The following is a 19,632-nucleotide window of genomic DNA, read 5'->3' on the forward strand; positions in this document are numbered from 1 at the left end:
TTTTGTCTGGCGTTAAAAATGGGAAACCACGGAAACCCACCTGCAGGGCTGCCAGCAATGGTATTCAAACCCACTATCGTTCGAATGTACTTCACAGCTACACGCTGCGAAAACATGGCCAACTCGCTCCGTAATGACGATAGAAATAGGTTGTCTGAAGAGTGTAAGTGGCTATGTGTTCACTGATTTGTTTGGTATCTCGCAGAGGTGCTCACGCTGGGCGTTTCGTTCCGCGAGCACACAACATATAAGTTGTTTCTGTTCTTTATCGTCACACTAACACGGGCAAAATTTCGGCGATTCAGGGATAGTAAGAAATTGTGAGCCTTCATTCGGGAGGTAGTGGGTTCGAACCCCACTGTCGGCAGCCCAGAAGATGGTTTTCCGTGGTTTCCCATTTTCACACCAGGAAAATGGTGGGGCTGTACCTTAACTAAAGCCACGACCGTTTCCTTTCCATTCGTTGCCCTTTCCTATCCTATTATCGCCATAAGACTTATCTGTGTCGGTGCGACATAAAGTCAAATTGTAAAACATATAATATCCGCCTCTGTGGTGTAGTGGTTAGTGTGATTTGCTGCGACCCCCTGAGGTCCGGGTTCGATTTTTGGCTCTGCCGCGAAATTTGAAAAGTGGTAGCAGGGCTGGAACGTGTTCCACTAAGACTCGGGATGTCAACTGAGTAGAGGTGGGTTTGATTCCAACGTCAGCCATCCTTGAAGTTGTATTTCATAGTTTCCCACTTCTCCTCCAGGCAAATGTTGGGATGGTACCTAACTTAAGGCAAGGCCTCTTCCTTCCCTCTTCCTTGTCTATCCCTTCCGATGTTCCCATCCCCCACAAGCCCCTGTTTAGCATGACTTCCTGAGCTATGTACTGGTCCTCCTTCCCAGTTGTATATCCCCGACCCAATGTCCCAAGCTCCAGGACACTGCCCTTGTGGCGGTAGAGGTGAGTTTCCTCGCTGAGTCCGAGGGACAAACCAATCCTGTAGGGTAAACTGATTAAGAAAGAAAGAATTATTATCATCATCATCATCGTCTCGGTGCCGGCCTCTTCTCCGAGTCCTCTCCATTTTCCAATCATAAACATAGTTTCGAAGAAATCAGACTGGTTTCGGCTCAACTCGGCTCAACTCGGCTCGAATTTGGAGCGCTACGGAGCAAGTGAGGAAGAGGGAGACAGGCGGAGCGAGCGAGACAGGTGTGGGGAAAGAGAGAGACAGCGCTATTGCTCCAAATCGTGGAGTGGGGATCTGCACTCCGGTCAGCCAAGCGAAGTCGTCTTTTGCACCGTGCACTGTGCATGCACTCTGAGAGGCCCTGCTCTAGGTCATCCACGGTCATAATATTCTTCTCCAACACCATAGCTCAAATTTATCAAAGTGTTTCCTATCTCATGTTTTCACAACCATATATCACTATGGGAAAGACTAGCATCTTAACCAGTCTGACCTTAGTAAGGATCGGAAGATTTTATCTCATTACCTATGTCTAGAGTTTGCGGTTTTTAGCATTTGCAGTAATGAGAAATATGTTGAAACATGTCAGTGTATGTGTGTTCATCTTATATGAACCCCTACGAGTGGTTTTTAGCAATTTCGAATTAGCGGTAAAATGCGAAATTATACAATTTATGCGAAATTCTCGGTTTTATGCGAAATAAACATATATTTTTATAAACGATACATTTTTCTGAAAAATAAGGTATATTTTGTTTTTATTTCTTGGGGAAGGTTTATTTTTCTCTTACTGCCTTAATCTGTTTACCCTCCAGGGTTGGTTTTTCCTTCGGACTCAGCGAGTGATCCCACCTCTACCGCCTCAAGGGCAGTGTCCTGGAGCATGAGATATTGGGGCAGGTGATACAACTGGGGAGAATAACCAGTACATCGCCCAGGCGGCCTCACCTGCTATGCTGAACAGGGTCCTTGTGGGGGAATGGGAAGAGTGGAAGCGATAGACAAGGAAGCGGGAAGGAAGCGACCGTGGCCTTAAGTGAGGTACCATCCCGGCATTTGCCTGGAGGAGACGTGAGAAACCACTGAAAACCACTTCCAGGATGGCTGGGGTGGGAATCGAATCCACCTCTACTCATTTGACCTCCTGAGACGAATGGACCCCGTTCGAGCCCTCTTACCATTTTTCAAATTTCGTGGCTGGAAATAATTATTATGGCGCCTTAAATCCTTCAGTGTGTGGAATATCTTTCAACGGCCGAAGAGCAGAACAAAGAACAACGAATCAAACAGCTCAATACACTTTCAAGCACACACGTTCATTCACTTTGTGTTGACCCTTGACCATAGTCGGTTATTCTTGACATAAGCTTAGGTGTTGAGTAATAGTTTTGTTTTAAAGTACGGTAGCGATTTATTGTCTGGTAGCCATGGGTAGAAGCGAAGTGACGATCAAACAGCGTCCGAGAGTTATAAACCGGAACATTTTTATGTAAGCGATACAGATATTCTGATGTGCCGACTTTGCAATCAAACACTTGAATGGACGAAGAAAGATGTTTTGGATAAGCACGGAAGGAGCAGAAATCGTGTGCTTCTCAAGGAACGATTTTTTTTTTTTCCAACCAGCATGTGAACAGCATGGCGGCAAGCAGCAAGCCACAATAGCAGAAATTTATAGAATGACAACAAGAGAAAAAAGCAGAAACAAACGTTCATTGAGGATACTGTGAAGATGTGCCTGCAGACTAATTTCCCCATCCGCAAGCTAGACCATCCTGCTTTCCAAGATTACCTTGAAAAGTAAGTGCCGATTTCAGATGCACTTTTGGGCGTTTAAAATATATTTACCCCACCTTGAGTGATATAGCCTAACTTACTGTGAAATATTCATAGACTAGACTATATCCCCCCGGCCTTCTCCTAAAAAAAAAAAGTAATAATCACGTGGATGGTTGTTTTGCAGTATTACGATTGCTATACAACCTTGTTGAATTTTAGGTTAGGTCTCTTAAACTTTTGACCCAAAACCACGTCGATGCATGTTTCCTAATATGACGACTTCACGTGGAATTTTAGGTTAGGTTATTCAGATTTTTGATCAAAACAAACAAACAAACAAAAAACAATCGTTCGTTCGTAATCTGTTTACCCTCCAGGGTCAGTGTTTTCCTCGGACTCAGCGAGGGATCCCACCTCTACCGCCTCAAGAGGCGGACATTTTAAAATGTTACAATTCAATAGACCATCTAGGATGTAAAGAGCCTCCGTGGCTGAGACGGCAGCGTGCCTACACCACAGAGGTGGCGTTGTGTGTGCAATTTCGCAAATTAGCCTATGCCTATTTTTAATCAATTTGCTACAAAACGCTAAATTTGAGAAGTATAGATGCTACAGTCTGCTTCTGTGGTGTAGTGGTTACCGTGATTAGCTACCACCCCCGGACGCCCGGGTTCGATTCTCGGATCTGACACGAAATTTGGAAAGTGGTACGAGGACTGGAACGGGGTCCACTCAGCCTCGGGAGGTCAACTGATTAGAGGTGGGTTCGATTCCCACCTCAGCCATCCTCGAAGTGATTTTCCGTGGTTTCCTAATTCTCCTCCAGGCATATGCCGGGATGGTACCTAACATAAGGCCACGGCCGCTTCCTTCCCTCTTCCTTGTCTATACCTTCCTATATTCCTATCCCCCACAAGGCCCCTCTTCAGCATAGCAGGTGAGGCCGCCTGAGCGAGGTACTGGTCATCCTCCCCATTTGTATCCTACTACCCAATGTCTCACGCTACAGGACTCTGCCCTTGAGGCCGTAGAGTTGGGATCCCTCGCTGGGTCCGACGGGAAAAAACAATACTGGAGGATAAACAATTTAATAAAGAAAGAAGAGACGAGGCAACCACCTGACGAGGTTCCTCTGTTATCAATAAGCAAGTGTCAGACCATTCGTTGGAATGTTTATCTTAGCTGAGTAGATTATCTAAGCACCGCTTCAAGGTCATCAATCAAGAAGCTTGCGTGGAGAGAGAGTATATTATAGTTTTAATGATGGTAGACATTATGGCCGGCTCGTTGGTCTAGGGGTATGATTCTCGCTTTGGGTGCGAGAGGTCCCGGGTTCAAATCCCGGACGAGCCCGTGATTTTTAAAATGTTGTTGCAAGCATTGCAAATGGCCATGGGTTTCTCTATTTTTCTTTTCTTTCTTTCTTAATCTGTTTACCCTCCGGGGCTGGTTTTTCTCTCGGACTCAGCGAGGGATCCCACCTCTACCGCCTCAGGGGCAGTGTCCTGGAGCGTGAGACATTGTGTCGCGAGATACAACTGGAGAGGGTGACCAGTACCTCGCCCAGGCGGCCTCAGCTGCTACTCTAAACAGCGGTCTAGGTGGGGGATGGGAAAATTGGAAGGAATAGACATGGAAGAGGGAAGGAAGCGGTCATGGCCTTGAGTTAGGCACCATTCGGTCATTTTCCTGGAGGAGAAGTGGGAAACCACGGAAAACCACTTCCAGGATGGCTGAGGTGGGAATCGAACCCACCTCTACTCATTTGACCTCCCGAGGCTGAGTGGACCCCGTTCCAGCCCTCGTTCTACTTTTCAAATTTCGTGGCAGAGCCGGGAATCGAACCCGGGCCTCCGGGGATGGCAGCTAATCACATTAACCTTTATACCAGAGAGGCGGACTTTTTTTTTGGGGTGGGGGGTGGAGTTCGTTTCGGCCTACTAAGGACCACGGGGCTCATCTTAACTCTTGGTTAAGATCTTTTTTTTTCTTGGCGCAGCACGCTTTCATTTTCTGGCTGTGTGCCTGCTTCCTTCCATCCGTCCACTTAGGTCTGGTGGTCCCTGTACTCTTTTTACTTGTGAGGGACAGTGGAGAGACTTCCTGTAGGATGGTCTGTCGGTGTTGAGATCGGTTCTCTGTGGCCTCTATTGGGATCTGTAGTTCCTTTAGGTCTGATTTTGCTGTGGTGATCCACTTGGTCTTGGAAGCCTTTCCTCTACTTGTCAACTGTGAGGATTCTGTTGGTGAGCCTGCAAGGTTTCAGGCAGCTCATGTGCCCGTAGAAAGTCAGTCGCCTTTTCGTCATGCATGTGACTATGTCTTCCTAATGTTCGTAGAGCTCGTTGTTGTGCCCGATCCTGTAGGTTCCATCCTCCTCTCTCATGGGTCCAAGTATCCTCCTCAAGATCTTCCTCTCTTTAAGTTCTAGTTTCCTGAGTGGGCCCTTTTGATCCATCAAGAGGCACTCAGATGCGTAGAGTACAGAGGGTTTTACTACGGAGTTGTAATGCTTCAGCTTTAGGTTCTTAGAGAGGTACTGGGAGGTATTACAGGAATGGAAGGAATGAAAGGCCCTCTCTAACTTAGTTCACCTTGTGTCTAGGCCAAAGTTTCGCTCTCGCTTGTGGAGATCCATTCTCCTAAGTACTTAGCTGCAGGAACTTTACTTATGGTGTTGTTTCCTAGTGGGATTGTAGAAGGAGCTTGCTTTATGATAGTGATATACTCCGTATTTTGCAGGTTAACCCTCAATCCGGTTTTCGCTGCAATACTGTAGAGGCTCTGTAATTGGTGAGTAGCCTCCTCCATGCTGTTGGCCAGTAGGATGAGATCATCAGCAAAGACTAGACAGGGTACACTGAGGTTGTCTTTTTTGTACCCAAGCTTCAGTCCTGCTTTTGATGACAATGTTGCAGTCCATTCCCTGATGATCTTCTCTAGTACACAGTTGAAAAGGATGGAAGAGAGGCCGTCTCCCTGTCTGATTCCAGTCTGGGTGGGAAAGCTCTCAGAGAGCTCACCCCTGAACTTGACTTTGGAGGTGATGTTTGCGAACGTAGCTTGGACCAGTCTGGTTGTCTTCTCATCTAGGCCCAGTTCCTGCAGAGTAGAGAAGAGGATCTGTCTGTCTATTGAATCGTATCCACCAGCTGTTCGATGAATCTATTTAGCACGGCTGTAGAGAAGATCTTGTAGGTTACAAGCAACAGGGAGATACCTCTGTAGTTGTTGAGGTCGATCTTACTTCCTTTCTTGTGTAGTGGATGAATCACGGCTCAGATCCATCCCTCTGGCAAGACCTTTGTTCTCCATATGTCTGGATGATCTGGGCGATACTCTGCAGGGACTGTTCAACTACATGCTTCCACATCTCTGCAACTATACCATCTTCACCTGGTGCCTTGTTGTTCTTGAGGCCTTTGTTTATCTCCTCTATTCCTTCCCTGTTGGGTGGTACAGAGTCGGTGAAGGGTAGTCTTTCTTTAGGTTCTTCTGCGTTGAGGAGTTTCTGGAAGTACTGTGCAAAGGTGTTGGTGCAGTCTCTGTTGTTCATTTGGAGCTTCCCATCTGGCCCTCGGAGGTGCAGGGTAGGGGCCGTGTATGAGGTAGACTGTTTCTTGAGTCTCTTGTAGATATATCTTGAATTGTTTTCTTTTTCTTGCTATTTATTTTATGTCGCACTCATAAAGACAGGTCTTATGGGGTGGGGCAAGCCTAGGAGTGGGAAGGGAGCTATCGTGGTCTTAATAGAGCCCCAGCTTTTTCCTGACGTTAAAAATGGGAAGCCACGGAAAATCACCTTCAGGGCTACCAACAATGGTATTCAAACCCACTATCTCCCGAATGTACATCACAGCTACATGCCGCGAAAACGTAGCCAACTCGCTCCGTAATGACGATAGAAATAGATTGTCTTAAGAGTGTAAGTGGCTATACGTTCACTGACTTGTTTGGTATCTCACAAAGGTTTTCACGCTGAGCGTTTCGTTGCGCGAGCACACAACATATGCTGTAAGTTTTCCTTACTGGGTTTGTTTACCAGTTTTCCATTTTATTGTCTACATAATATATTATAGTCTGCCTCTGCGGTGTAGTGGTTAACATGATTAGCTACCGCCCCTAGAAATCCGGGTTCGATTCCCGGCTCTGCCACGAAAATTGAAAAGTGGTTCGAGGTCTGGAACGGGGTTCACTCAGCCTCGGGAGTTCAACTGAGTAGAGGTGGGTTCGATTCCCACCTCAGCCGTACTGGAAGTGGATTTCCGAGGCTTTCCACTTCTCCTCTAGCCAAATGCCGGGATAGTACCTCACTTGAGGCCACGGCCGCTTCCTTCCTTCTTTCTTGTCTATCCCTTCCAGTGCCCCCGCCACAATGTCCCTGTTCAGCATAGCAGGTGAGGCTGCCTATGTGAGGTACTGGTCCTCCTTCCCAATTGTATCCCCTGACCCAAAAGTCTCACGCTCCGGGACACTGCCCTTGAGGCAGCAGAGGTGGGATCCCTCCTGAGTCCGAGGGAAAAACCAACCCTGGAGGGTAAACAGATCAAGAAAGAAAGAAAGAAAGAAAGAAAGAAAGAAAGAAAGAAAGAAAGAAAGAAATAATATATTACAATAGAACTAATTCAGATACAAAATATACAGGGTGAGTCGGAAATACGGCTATATGTTTGATCGATTGCTTATTGTTTAATTATAACTCTTCCAGATAAAAGAATGGCCCCGTTAGAAAGTCATGGGCTGACACTATAAACACACAGCAATGAAAAAAAAAAACACCAACAATACCGCGGCATGTAATTGCCTCAAAATGTTCGCCGTTAACATCACAGCATAGTCGACAGCGCTTTGGAAAATCACTCATTGCTTTTTGATATATGAACAAAGGTATTGCATGAATTTCTTCCTCTTCTTTCTTTCTATCTTCCTTTCTTAATCCGTTTACCTTCCAGGCTAGGTTCTTCCCTCGGACTCAACGAGGGATTCCACCTCAGCCACATCAGTGGCAGTGTTCTGGAGCGTGAGACTTTGCGTCGGGGATACAACTGGGAAGAAGGACCAATTCGTCGCCCAGACGGACTCACCTGCTATGCTGAACAGGGGCCTTGCGGGGTGGTGGGAAGATTGGAGGGGATAGACTAGGAAGAGAGAAGGAAGCGGCCGTGGCCTTAAGTTAGGTTCCATTCCGGCATTTGCCTGGAGAAGTGGGAAACTATGGAAAACCACTTCCAGGGTGGCTGAGGTGGGAATCGAACCCACCTGTACTCAGTTGTCCTCCCGAGGCTGAGTGGACCCCGTTCCAGCCCACGTCCCACTTTTCAAATTTCGTGGCAGAGCCGGTAATCGAACCCAGGCCTCTGGGGGCGGCAGCTACTGTAATCACACTAACCACTACACCACAGAGGAGGACGAACTTCTTCCCCAATTACTGTGTTCAGCACGTCGATGTCTCATGGTCCTTCAAATGCCCCCACAACCAATAATCACAATCTGTGAGATCGGGAGAGTGGATTGGCCATTCTGTTGGCCCCCTCCTTCCGACCCACTTCTTTGGTAATTCGCGATACAAATTTCCCTCCGCCGCAATTAGGTAGTGCGCAGTGTTGGTGCTGAACACTTTGTATCACTGGCACCACAACTTAATTGAGGATTTCACATTACTGTTCACCGTCTCTCCCGAAATTCGCATGTCTAGCAATCGTTTCCATCCAATCATTGCCCAAACTGTCACGGATCCGCATTTCATATGCTTCTCTTCAATAATTTTAGGATTTTCTCTTGCATAATAGTGACAGTTGCGTCGATTAAGTTTTCCATTCACCTGCAACTCAGCTTCGTGTGAAAAATGCCCTTTTTTGTAACAAGATTCGTCAATTTCACATTCCTTTAATACAAATTCTCACAGGTGCAACTGCCTGTCAGGGCCATCTTCCCTCATTTCATGAACACGAATCGGCTTAAAAGTTCTGTATTTATCACGTCTCAAAACACGAAACACACTTGACTGACTGACGTGCAACCTTGGCGTGTTGATTTCTGGGGGCCATTCCGAATGCTTCCACGATCCTTTCTCTTGTTGCTGCATCAGTGCTGCTGCGAGGTCTTCCAGGAGGCTTTACTTCTGAATGTTTCCCGTTATCAGCAGTTGTCTCCTCTTTCCCACAGTCGACGGTAGCAATGTTATGTTAAAATCGCGTCTCAGAGCCTCGCGATCATTCCGAAAATCGTTCATGCGGCTTGCTGCTGCATAACCGATTTTGTTGCTGCATATTAAGGGGCCTTGAATCTCCGATGGTGCCATTTTTTCATCTGAAAGAGCTATGATCAAACATCAGCAATCGATCAAACATACAGTCGTATTTCTGACTCAACCTATATTGCAAAATTATAAGAATTTGCAGCAAAATAGCCATTTATTCCACGATCCAGAATTTTTTCTAACAAATGAGAAAAACTTCACGCCTTTCTTTCGGTTGGGGCAATAATTTTACAACGTGATTCTTTTTTTACATTGGATACAATATACCTTTCTTTATTAATGCATTTACCCTCTCCCACTCTACTCCCCCAAGGAAGCGTGAGACTTTAGGTCGGGGGATACAACTAGCGAGGAGGACTAGTACCTCGCCCAGGCTGCCTCACCTGCTATGCGGTACAGGAGCCTTGTGTGAGGATGGGAAGTTTGGAAGGGATAGAGAAGGAGGTGGGAAGGAAGCGGCCGTAGCCTTAAGCAAATACAGTAGAGACAATACGCGACACTGAGCGAGATATCGAGGGACAGCTATTGGAACTCACTCTAGCGGATAGACCTGAACAGTACTGATTCCCTCATAAGAGCACGTGTATTTTTGTGTGAAGTTTTTGCTGTTATTTATGCGTTTTCAGTGAGTTGACATAATTAAATAGTAGCGTGTGTCATTCCTTGATATCTCCTCTCAACATGAGGGGAAAGGTATGTGCTGTGTTTGGCTGCAGTAATTACGAAGTAGAGAAAAATGCGCGGTCGTTCTTCAGGTTACCTCGTGACAAGAACATGTAAGTAATATTGTGTTTTGCATGTATATTCTTCCAGTGACAGATTTTTATAGTACTTCATAATCTTCTGACCTGCTCGGCCCATATTTTAACTGGCATAAAATGTAATATGTATATTTTATTGTATAGTGCAGCAGTTAACCTTCAATACCGATGTGTTGTTGTAGGTGTGATCTGTGGGTTTTGAAATGTCACAGAAGTGATTTGGATAAGGTGTACAAGAAGGAAGGGACGTTACGCTTATATAAGAATTATAAGATCTGTTCAGATCATTTCCAGGCCAGCGACTTTTTTAAAATCCTCGACTATACAGCCAAGGGTATATTACATTTTTACTCTAATTGTTCGTAAATATTCCTCAAAGCATCACTGTCGACAACATTTTCATACTTTTCTTTCTTTAATCCCTCTTCTCAGACTAAAGAAGGAATTTTATAGATTTTCTTTCTGTTAGTAGGCTTCATGTTAAGAGAAAAATTGTCCAGCTTTTAAATGTTAATTCATTGCATCATGTGTGTAAGGAATGTGCCAATATTTTTATTGACAAGTGTCTTAATGTGATCATACAATGTTTTTTAAATGAGAAAGAAAGACAAATCCAACCGTAAAAGTTCAGGCAGGATGCTAAAGCTAAAAAAGTAATGCATAAATGGAAGATCAAGCCATTTCACAGCAGCCCATTTCATATCTTGTTTATGTGTCTAATTTCAGTCTTTGAATAATAACCTTTTAAATAATTCTTCATTCATTTATCCAGAATTGCTTTAGCAACTTCGAAGTTAATATCTCAATACCACTTTCTTTCTAGACGTAATTTATTTATGCATTTTCGTATATACATTTCCATTGATATTTGAATTTAGCGCGATTTGTTCAGGACAAGTCACTAGGAGCGCCACCGTCGAATTGCCTCCCATTTTAGCAAGGCGAAATCCGTAAGTGTCGCGTATTGTCTCTACTGTATTTGCCTTAAGTTGGGTACCATCCCGGCATTTGCCTGGAGGAGTAGTGGGAAACTACGGAAAACCACTTCCAGGATAGCTGAGGTGGGAATTGAACCCACCTCTACTCAGTTGACCTCCCGAGGCTGAGTGGACCCCGTTCCAGACCTCATACCACTTTTCAAATTTCGTGGAGAGCCGGGAATCGAACCCGGGCCTCCGGTGGTGGCAGCTAATCACACTAACTACTACACCACAGAGGCGGACGCTTTATGGCAGTACAATTTATTAACATCCTATCCACTTCTTCAAGTTTAGTTTCATTAACATCATTGTCTTCCTCCCTATGAGCTCAGTTGTTCGCGACGTTAACATAAATATTTCCTTTTTTTTTCGTTGAGACGATTACTTCTGAGACAGGTAGGACAAACATCCATCACATAAGTGCGGCCAGTATTCAGTATTCGGAAGATAGTGAGTTCGAGCCCTACTGTCGGCAGCCTTGAAGATGGTTCTCCGTGGTTTCCTATTTTTTTGCTATTTGCTTAACGTCGCACCGACACAGATACGTCTTATGGCGACGATGGGACAGGAAAGGCCTAGGAATGGGAAGGAAGCAGCCGTGGCCTTAATTAAGGTACAGCCCCAGCATTTGCCTGGTGTGAAAAAGGAAAACCACGGAAAACCATCTTCAGGGCTGCCGACAATGGGATTCGAACCCACTATCTCCCGTGTGCCAGCTCACAGCGTTTCCTGTTTTCACACCAGACACTGTACCTTAAATAAGGCCACGGCCGCTTCCTTCCCACTTCCAGTCCTTTCCTGTCCCATCGTCGCCATAAGACCTCTCCGTGTCGGTGCGACGTAAAGCAACTTGCAAAAAAAAAAAAAAAAAAAAAATCAACCAATCATAAGCAGTATCCAAAATGACGGGCTCGTCCGGGATTTGAACCCGGGACCTCTCGCACCCGAAGCGAGAATCATACCCCTAGACCAACGAGCCAGATACGTTGGCTTGTTATTATTATCCTGTGAACTTTCATTTCACTTAAGCTGATGCACTTGCTCGTTGATGGCATCAGAATAAGAACGAATGCTTTGTAACACGGCGTGATCAACCAATTGAACAGTTGAACACAGCAAGAATTCCCTAAAGGACTGGCCTTTCTTTCTTAATCTGCTTACTCTCCAGGTTTGGTTTTTCCCTCGGACTCGGCGAGGGATCCCACCTCTACCACCTCACGAGCAGTGTCCTGGAGCATGAGACATTGGGTCGGGGGATACAGCTGGGGAGAATAACCAGTAACTCGCTCAGGCGGCCTCACCTGCTATGCTGATCAGGGACCTTGGTGGGGAATGGGAAGATTGGAAGGGATAAGGAAGGGAGAGGGAAGGAAACGGCCGTGGCCATAAGATAGGTACCATACCGGCATTTGCCTGGAGGAGAAGTGGGAAACCACGGAAAACCACTTTGAAGATGGCTGAGGTGGGAATCGAACCCACCTCTACTCAGCTGACCTCCCGAGGCTGAGTGGACCCCGTTCCAGCCATCGTACCACTTTTCAAATTTCGTGGCAGATCCGGGAATGTATTACACTAATCACTACACCACAGAGGAGGACATTATTATTATTATTATTATTATTATTATTATTATTATTATTATTATTATTATTGTTACGGATATATCCGTGGTAGGTAGAGGTGAAAGAAGGTGCGGGTGTGAATGGGTTTCAAGCTACGAAATTAACGTGCAATGTAAAATTAATTTAAAATTTAACTAGGTTATATTTTCTTTTCAAAAACAAGAGGTAACAATCATAACAGGTACAGAGTAGCAAAAATGTAGGTACAATATTACTGGGTTCGGGCTCAGTGCCCTTACTTCATAACTCTTGGGCAATCAGCCCCGCCTTACTCCAAAAAAAATTTTAGCCAAGGGGCAGAAAACCCCATTCATTCCCAGGAGCACTGGCTCCAAACATTACACATAAAGCCTGCACGAGGCATACAGAAACAAATTTCAAAGCGCGATCCGCTCTCAAAATTGTAAGCCTATCACAAGGCCACACCAAACTCTACCTTCAAGCTGTCCTCTAAGGACGTATTTACAGGGGTAAAATACCCAAACTACGGAGGTCTATTACATGAAAAGAAGGTTGATTACATGACCTCTAAAATAACAATTTAAGAGGAGGCGAACTTGCACTCCTAATACACTTTGTTTTTAAAACCTAATCTGGCTCTGGGCCACTAACGCAAGGGCTAATCCCATACTACAGAGGTGACTTAGAGAAGAACACTTTACATTACATAAACGAAGAATAGTTTGAGAAAATAAGTTCACCTCAAAACAAATGTGAGTGGGAGCTCGAGAGGGTTAGCACTCTCTATCCCAATATGTAGCTTTACAAGAAAAAGATGAAAAGAGTAATTACATTTTAGGAAAAGGTTACATGATGGAAATGCTTCGAACCCGCCGCGAGTGTTAAACTGCCGACCTAGCAAGAAAAGAAGTTATTAATAGGCCATTACCTGGTGTTGAACGGCTGAAGAAGAAAGAGGCGCTTCCCGCCTCCTGCTATGTACTTAATACACTGAAAGATGGAACAGAAGTGGCCCGGAGACCCCAAAATCAGCAGTTTATATCCTCTCGCGGAAGATTCTAGGCGTTAGGGGAAAGAAAACACCCTCCCACAAAATCTTTATTGGTTCGGGAAAAGAAACCCCTACATAGAGGAAAAAGAAACACATTATTGGTGGAAAATTAATTAAAGAAATTCGGGATTGGCTAGATCCAAACTAAGGGGAAAAAGAGGGGTATACAGCCAACTTAAACAATGACAGAAGGAAATTTAACAAAGAACAAACTCTTGAAATAAAAATTTCTCCAACAAAATAGTTCTTTGACTCCGCACTAGGTCGCACTATTGTTGATCTTCAGTAGTGTCCTCTAGAAGAGAAAGTTCACACTTCTTACTTCAAGCGAAACAAAAACACATCAAAAGTGACACAGTTCAAAAACTCAAAATTTTCCAGGTAGTGACATCTTCTGAGGAATTAGTAGATTAATAGTGTAGATAAAGTTCGGACTTCCTCCAGAAGAGGAGTTTCAACTGGCGCAACTTTTAAATAAACAGAGTAGAGGTGTACCGCCCGGTACAGACCTCCCCCCCCAAAAGTTCCTCCAGGGGTGACACATGAAATCAGTTTGAAACAAAGTCCAAGTAATGATGTTGATACGAAGATAGATAGCAGAAGCATTTACAAGATTTCTTAATTCAGTTTCAAAATGTTGTTGTTGCAGGTGAATGAAAGTCTTTATGTTTGTAGAATTTAAATTTCTGAAGATAAACTTTTAATGCTTAAAAGGTGAAGAAAAATTTTGCAATGTCCACCAAATATTGTTGTTAAATTCCCAAGTGTAATTATTGCTTATGGTGACTGTCCATGTAGTTGATGTAGATTGAGTCGGATGGCCAGACCGGCCGTTGCAGCTTGCGTCCAACGGAGGCCGCTCGGACCCCTCAAGTACCCTGAGATACCGCTCGCCCGCACTATGAGGGGAGCAGAGGTGTTGAAGTACGCCGCGCCCGCGGTGAACAGATACAGGCTGCGGGCATGTAGTAGTTCGTGCGCCGCACATCAGCCTTGGCCGGGAGGAGAGCTCCGGCTCGCCGTGCACATGTCGTCCTCGCTGGAGAGGAGGGGGCCCATCCCCCTCCCCAGTCGCTGCACGGTGCTGCGCGGCTGCGGGGGCGCTGAAACATTAAAGCTAGGCGGCAGAATTGTGTTGGACTATCATCTTCTTTGAGGGTACAGGCTTGTGGAGAGGTTGAGGGGCCAGCGGCGTGTAGATATCCATGGCATTTACTATTATGAAGCCACAGTGTAAGGTGGAGCAGGAGACGGGAGCGTGGTAATGGCCGTGGCAAGAACAGGATGGCCGTTTAACGGGTCGGGGCAGGTTTTACACAAGGCTTACATCTAAAACCAAAATATTACAGAAGGGGCAGAAAGCCTTAAAAGTGAAACTCAAAAAAAAATATAACCTTCATATCCTTTCAAAATAATATGGAGCAAGTTAACACAGAAATTACACCGGTTTCACCTGGGACAGGTGAACTCTAAATATCCTCTCGGTGGCTGGATTACTTAGCAATAAGGTAACCGGCGTAAGAAAATCGAGAATGATACAAGGCCCATGAAATCTGGGGGCAAGCTTGCCCGCGGGAACAAAATTTTTGACCATAACCTGGTCACCTACCTTCAAAGTGGTGGGTCTCCGTCCACGATCATACCTTTCCCTAACCTTTTCATGAGACACTTTAAGATTGGCTTTAGCCTTCTTCCAAAGATCTTTAATGTTATCCGGATCTATTGTCTCGGGTAGAATGTCATTCAAAGACCAGAGGTTAGAGAGCGGCGAGTTGGGAACAAACTTGAACATCAAAGAAGCTGGAGTAAACTTGTGAGATTCATGAACCGCCGAATTCAAAGCAAAAGCTATCCAATGCAGGGACGTGTCCCACCTGGAAGGATCTTCATGATGATAGGCAATGAGTGCGGACCTGAGATTACGGTTAACCCGTTCAGCCAGAGAAGGTTGAGGGTAATAAGCAGAAGTAGTTACATGAGAGATGGACAAGTCAAAACAGAATTTACGAAATAAATTTGATGTGAACGCCTTAGCATTATCAGATACAATATATTGACACGGACCAAAAGAAGCAAAAATAGAATTTAAGCAAGTAATTGTAGACTGAGCGGTAGCCAGCTTAGTCGGGAATAACCACGAAAATCTTGTAAAACCATCTACACACACAAAGATGAATTTGTTGGCATTTCCCTTTGACTGGGGGAAGGGTCCTACATAATCAATATACAGGCGTTCCATGGGGCGCGATGCTTGATGAGAAGACAAAAGGCCTACTTTAGTGGACATGGTGGGTTTACTGAGCAAACAAGATTTACAAGCTTTTACAAGTTCACGGATTTCACCGTCCATACCTTTCCAGATGAACATTTCACGAATCTTTTCACGAGTTTTAAAGATACCCAGATGCCCTCCCAATGGGGTCTCATGATAGTATTTGAAGATCATAGGTACAAGAACCGCTGGAACAACAACTTTCATCAACTTATCATGCCTCGAAGGGCAACATAGAACACCATTCCTCAGAACATAAGGGACAGCATGTTCCCCAGAAGAAAGGGTTTCCATTATCGGAGCCAGCGTAGGATCTTCACGTTGGTATTTCTCGATATCCCTAAAGAGCATGGGAGCATCGGTTAGGATGGCATTAACCTCGGATTGTATGGACTCGGAAGGTGATGAACTGTCGACCGGTTCATGGGTCTCGACCTCGTTTGAAAACATACGGCTGAGTCCATCAGCCACAACATTTTCGGTACCTCTGATATGTCGTACATCAAATTGGAAAGCAGAAATACGGGTGGCCCAACGGGCTATACGACCAGTACGACGCGGCCTACCTAAGACCCAGCTTAAGGCTTGATTATCTGTCTCCAGGTCGAATTTGACATGTTCCAGATAGAGACGGAACTTTTCTAAGGCGAATAAGACTGCCAACCCTTCGAGCTCATAGATGGAATACTTGGCTTCTTGAACCGATAGAGTCCTAGATGCATAGGCGATGGGACGCCTCCCTAGTTCAGTCTCTTGAAGAAGGACTGCAGCTACAGCTGACGACGACGCGTCCGTTTGGACGATGAATTTCTTCGAGAAATCAGGCATAGCAAGTACAGGGGCATTACAGAGAGCTAATTTAAGATCTTCGAAAGCGGCTTGTTGAGAAGGTCCCCACTCGAATTTGATGCCTTTCCTACGAAGAAGGTTTAAGGGCGCCGCTCTATTAGCGAAGTTAGGAATAAACTTCCTGAAGAAATTCACCATACCAATGAATCTAGCGATACCTTTGATGTCCTTAGGAGGTTTAAAATCACGGATGGCCTGTGTTCTAGAATGATCGACAGCTACCCCATCGGGTGACACAATATGCCCTAGGAATGACATAGAGGGCTTAGCAAAGGCAACCTTGGACAACTTGACAGTTAACCCAGCCTTACGAAGGCGATTCAGAACTTCTCGCAGATGATCTAGATGTTCTTCAAAAGTCTCGGAAAATACGACGACATCATCCAAGTAGTGATATAAGTACTCAAATTTGATGTCGGAGAAGACCCTATCTAGTAGCCTAGTGAGCACAGCTGCCCCCGTGGGGAGCCCGAAAGGCACGCGGTTGTATTCGTATAAGTTCCAGTCCGTGGCAAACGCTGTAAGATGTTTAGACTCCTCGGCAAGGGGAATTTGATTATAGGCCTGATTCAAGTCCAAGATGGTGAAGAACTTGGCCTTACGAAACCATGAAAAGCAAGAATGAAGGTCGGGAAGGGGCACAGATTGCAACACCACCTTCCGATTGAGAGCCCTGTAATCAATGACAGGCCTGAAGCCTCCTTGGGGTTTCGGGACTAGAAAAATAGGCGAAGAATACGCTGACTTAGAGGGCCTAATAATACCATCCTTCAACATCTGATCGATGATTTCTTTCAGAGCCTTCATTTTAGGTGGAGATAGCCTATACGGTGGAAAACGGACAGGAATCGAATCCGTAACCTCAATTTTGTATTCAATAAGGTCAGTAACACCAAGAGTATCAGAGAACACCTCGGGAAACGACTGACACAGTTTGCGAATACTATCAGCCTGCTCCTCAGGTAGATGTCTAAGGTCTAACAACATCTCATCCTGGGTAGGCGAAATAGATGAACAGGATACAGAATTACACTTTAACAAGGGAATTCTACAATTGGACGCAAATTTGAATGTGCACGACCTACTCTGGAGATCGAGCACAAGACCAGTGTGAGAAATAAAGTCAGCTCCCAATATAATGGGGCAAGACAATTGCTTGGCCACAAACAATTTAACTTTCCATGTAAACTTAAAAACACGAATTTTGACCAGTAAGGAACCTAGAATTTCTAATGGAGATGAATTAGCCGAAACGTATTGAACAGGAGAAGAGACATAGTCAGGGAGTTTACAAACAGATTTCAATTTAGAATACCAATCAGCCGAAATAATGGAACAAACACTGCCTGAATCTAAGAGAGCTGTTATAGGCTCGTTATTTAACTCAATCTTAAGAAAAGGAACAGGTGCGGGGGTATCCGCCGCAATCCTAAGACACTCTTTAGGGCATTCAAAAGATGAATTTGAAGGCTGGTCGTTCTCTGCATTTACAACCTGTTTACTAGGGGCTGAGTCTCGGGAAGATGGATTAGTCGGCTCAGCCGACGCCACTAGTCACTTTTTATTATTGGCATAGCTGGAATTTGCACCAGAAGTTGAGCACGAGGGGGTGCTATTTGAGTTTGGGCAATTCTTGGCGATATGTGAGAAGGCCCCACACTTAAAACAGCCTTGTGATGACCCTGCTCCATTCCTTGTCCCACTTGACTTGATCAGAGGACACTTATTCCGCAGATGGTCAGGCGACCCGCAAGCATAACATTTACGGGGATTGACTGGTCGGCGAGGTGGAGGCCGAGTGTTACTAAAGGAAGGCGGGGGTTCTTTCGCCACACGCAAGGAATCGGCATACCTAACTCCTTCCGCAGAGACGGCTAATGCTTCCAGTTCAGAGAAGGTTTGCGGGCACGCCGCGAAACACAAATATGACCTGTAGGGTGGTGAAATCCCTTCGACAATAGCTTGCACGATCTGATCCTCAGGGAAGTGGAGAGCAAACACCCTAGTATAAAACTTAATATCTTGGATGAAGTCTGCCAGGTTTTCATCCAAGCGCTGTACCCGATAATAGTATTTCTGAATAAGGGAGGACCTGGCCCTAGCCGAGATGAAGTTAGCTAGCAAATGGGCATGGAAATCCTCAATAGAAGATTGCTCAGCGATGGCTCTAACTATTTTGTCAGATAGAACACCAATAGCATAAGGATAGATAATTTGCAAAATTTGACATGGGGAAAGAGAAAACACAAGGGCATGATCCTGAAATTCCACTAGAAATCTTAAAAATGAAATTACGTCACTGGTGGTGTTGACGGAAAACTTAGAGATACCTCTAAGCAACATTGCCAAAGGATGAGGCAAGCTGCTGAACCCAGGTGACATAGTCGTTAAAGGTTTCAATGGCAAAGAAGTTAATTCAGAGCGGATGTTACTCAATGACGCACGGCGTTCAGATTCGTTGTTCGATGGGGCAGAGATAGTTTGAGCAGCAACGGTTATCCTATTGACTTCTCCCTGAGGAGGCTCTTCCTCGTTACCTACATTCACCGTGGCGGGTTGATCAGTTTTGGGAGGAGCTTCGCCGGTTAGCAATTGAGTGACCTTATTAGACAATTCAGAAATAGTTTCAAGGAGCGTATTAGCTTGCTTCCTCTGAACGTCATTCACCTTTAGAGACAACAGATCATTAACTCTATTTGCAAAGTGATACAGCCTGCCTTGCACACGCTTAATTTGATTAGGAGATGGATCGTTTTCATCAAAAAAGCTGACTACCGATGCTAGCCCAGTAATATTCTCGACAATCGTGGAAAGAGAGTCATCAATTTCTTTCTCTCCCAAATTGGGGATGGAAATGGGCAAATCAAGGGACTCTCTAAGCTTGTTAGTATCTATTGCAACCGTGCCTCCAGATTGAACGTTTCTGATAGTTAACTCATATATCAACTCCTCTTTGCGCAAGTAGTTAAGGAGGAGAACATCGCGAGGGCCGGGCATAATGACAGAACAATTTTGAAAAACTCAAAAAATTCCAGCAACTGAGAAAATTGTTAGAGTTCGAATCAAAGCAATGTTTAGCCGTCAAAAGGGGCTAAATTGAGACCCATTCAACCACGCTCTGCTACCACTTGTTACGG

The 19,632-nt window shown here is 45.1% G+C and overlaps 1 protein-coding gene and 2 non-coding genes across 3 annotated transcripts in view; 2 read left to right on the forward strand and 1 right to left on the reverse strand.

Annotated features, from left to right (window-relative positions):
• Positions 1–19,632, forward strand: part of LOC136872598 (E3 ubiquitin-protein ligase TRIM45) — a 362,766-nt gene that overhangs the window by 140,657 nt on the left and 202,477 nt on the right. The gene's annotated exons all lie outside the window — the stretch shown is intronic.
• TRNAP-UGG (transfer RNA proline (anticodon UGG)) lies at positions 4,022–4,093 on the forward strand. The gene has a single exon. It is a non-coding gene; the product is annotated as a tRNA-Pro (tRNA).
• On the reverse strand, positions 11,648–11,719 carry TRNAP-CGG (transfer RNA proline (anticodon CGG)). The gene has a single exon. It is a non-coding gene; the product is annotated as a tRNA-Pro (tRNA).

This window comes from Anabrus simplex, chromosome 4, assembly GCF_040414725.1.
Source record: "Anabrus simplex isolate iqAnaSimp1 chromosome 4, ASM4041472v1, whole genome shotgun sequence".
Classification (NCBI taxonomy): Eukaryota; Metazoa; Arthropoda; class Insecta; order Orthoptera; family Tettigoniidae; genus Anabrus; species Anabrus simplex.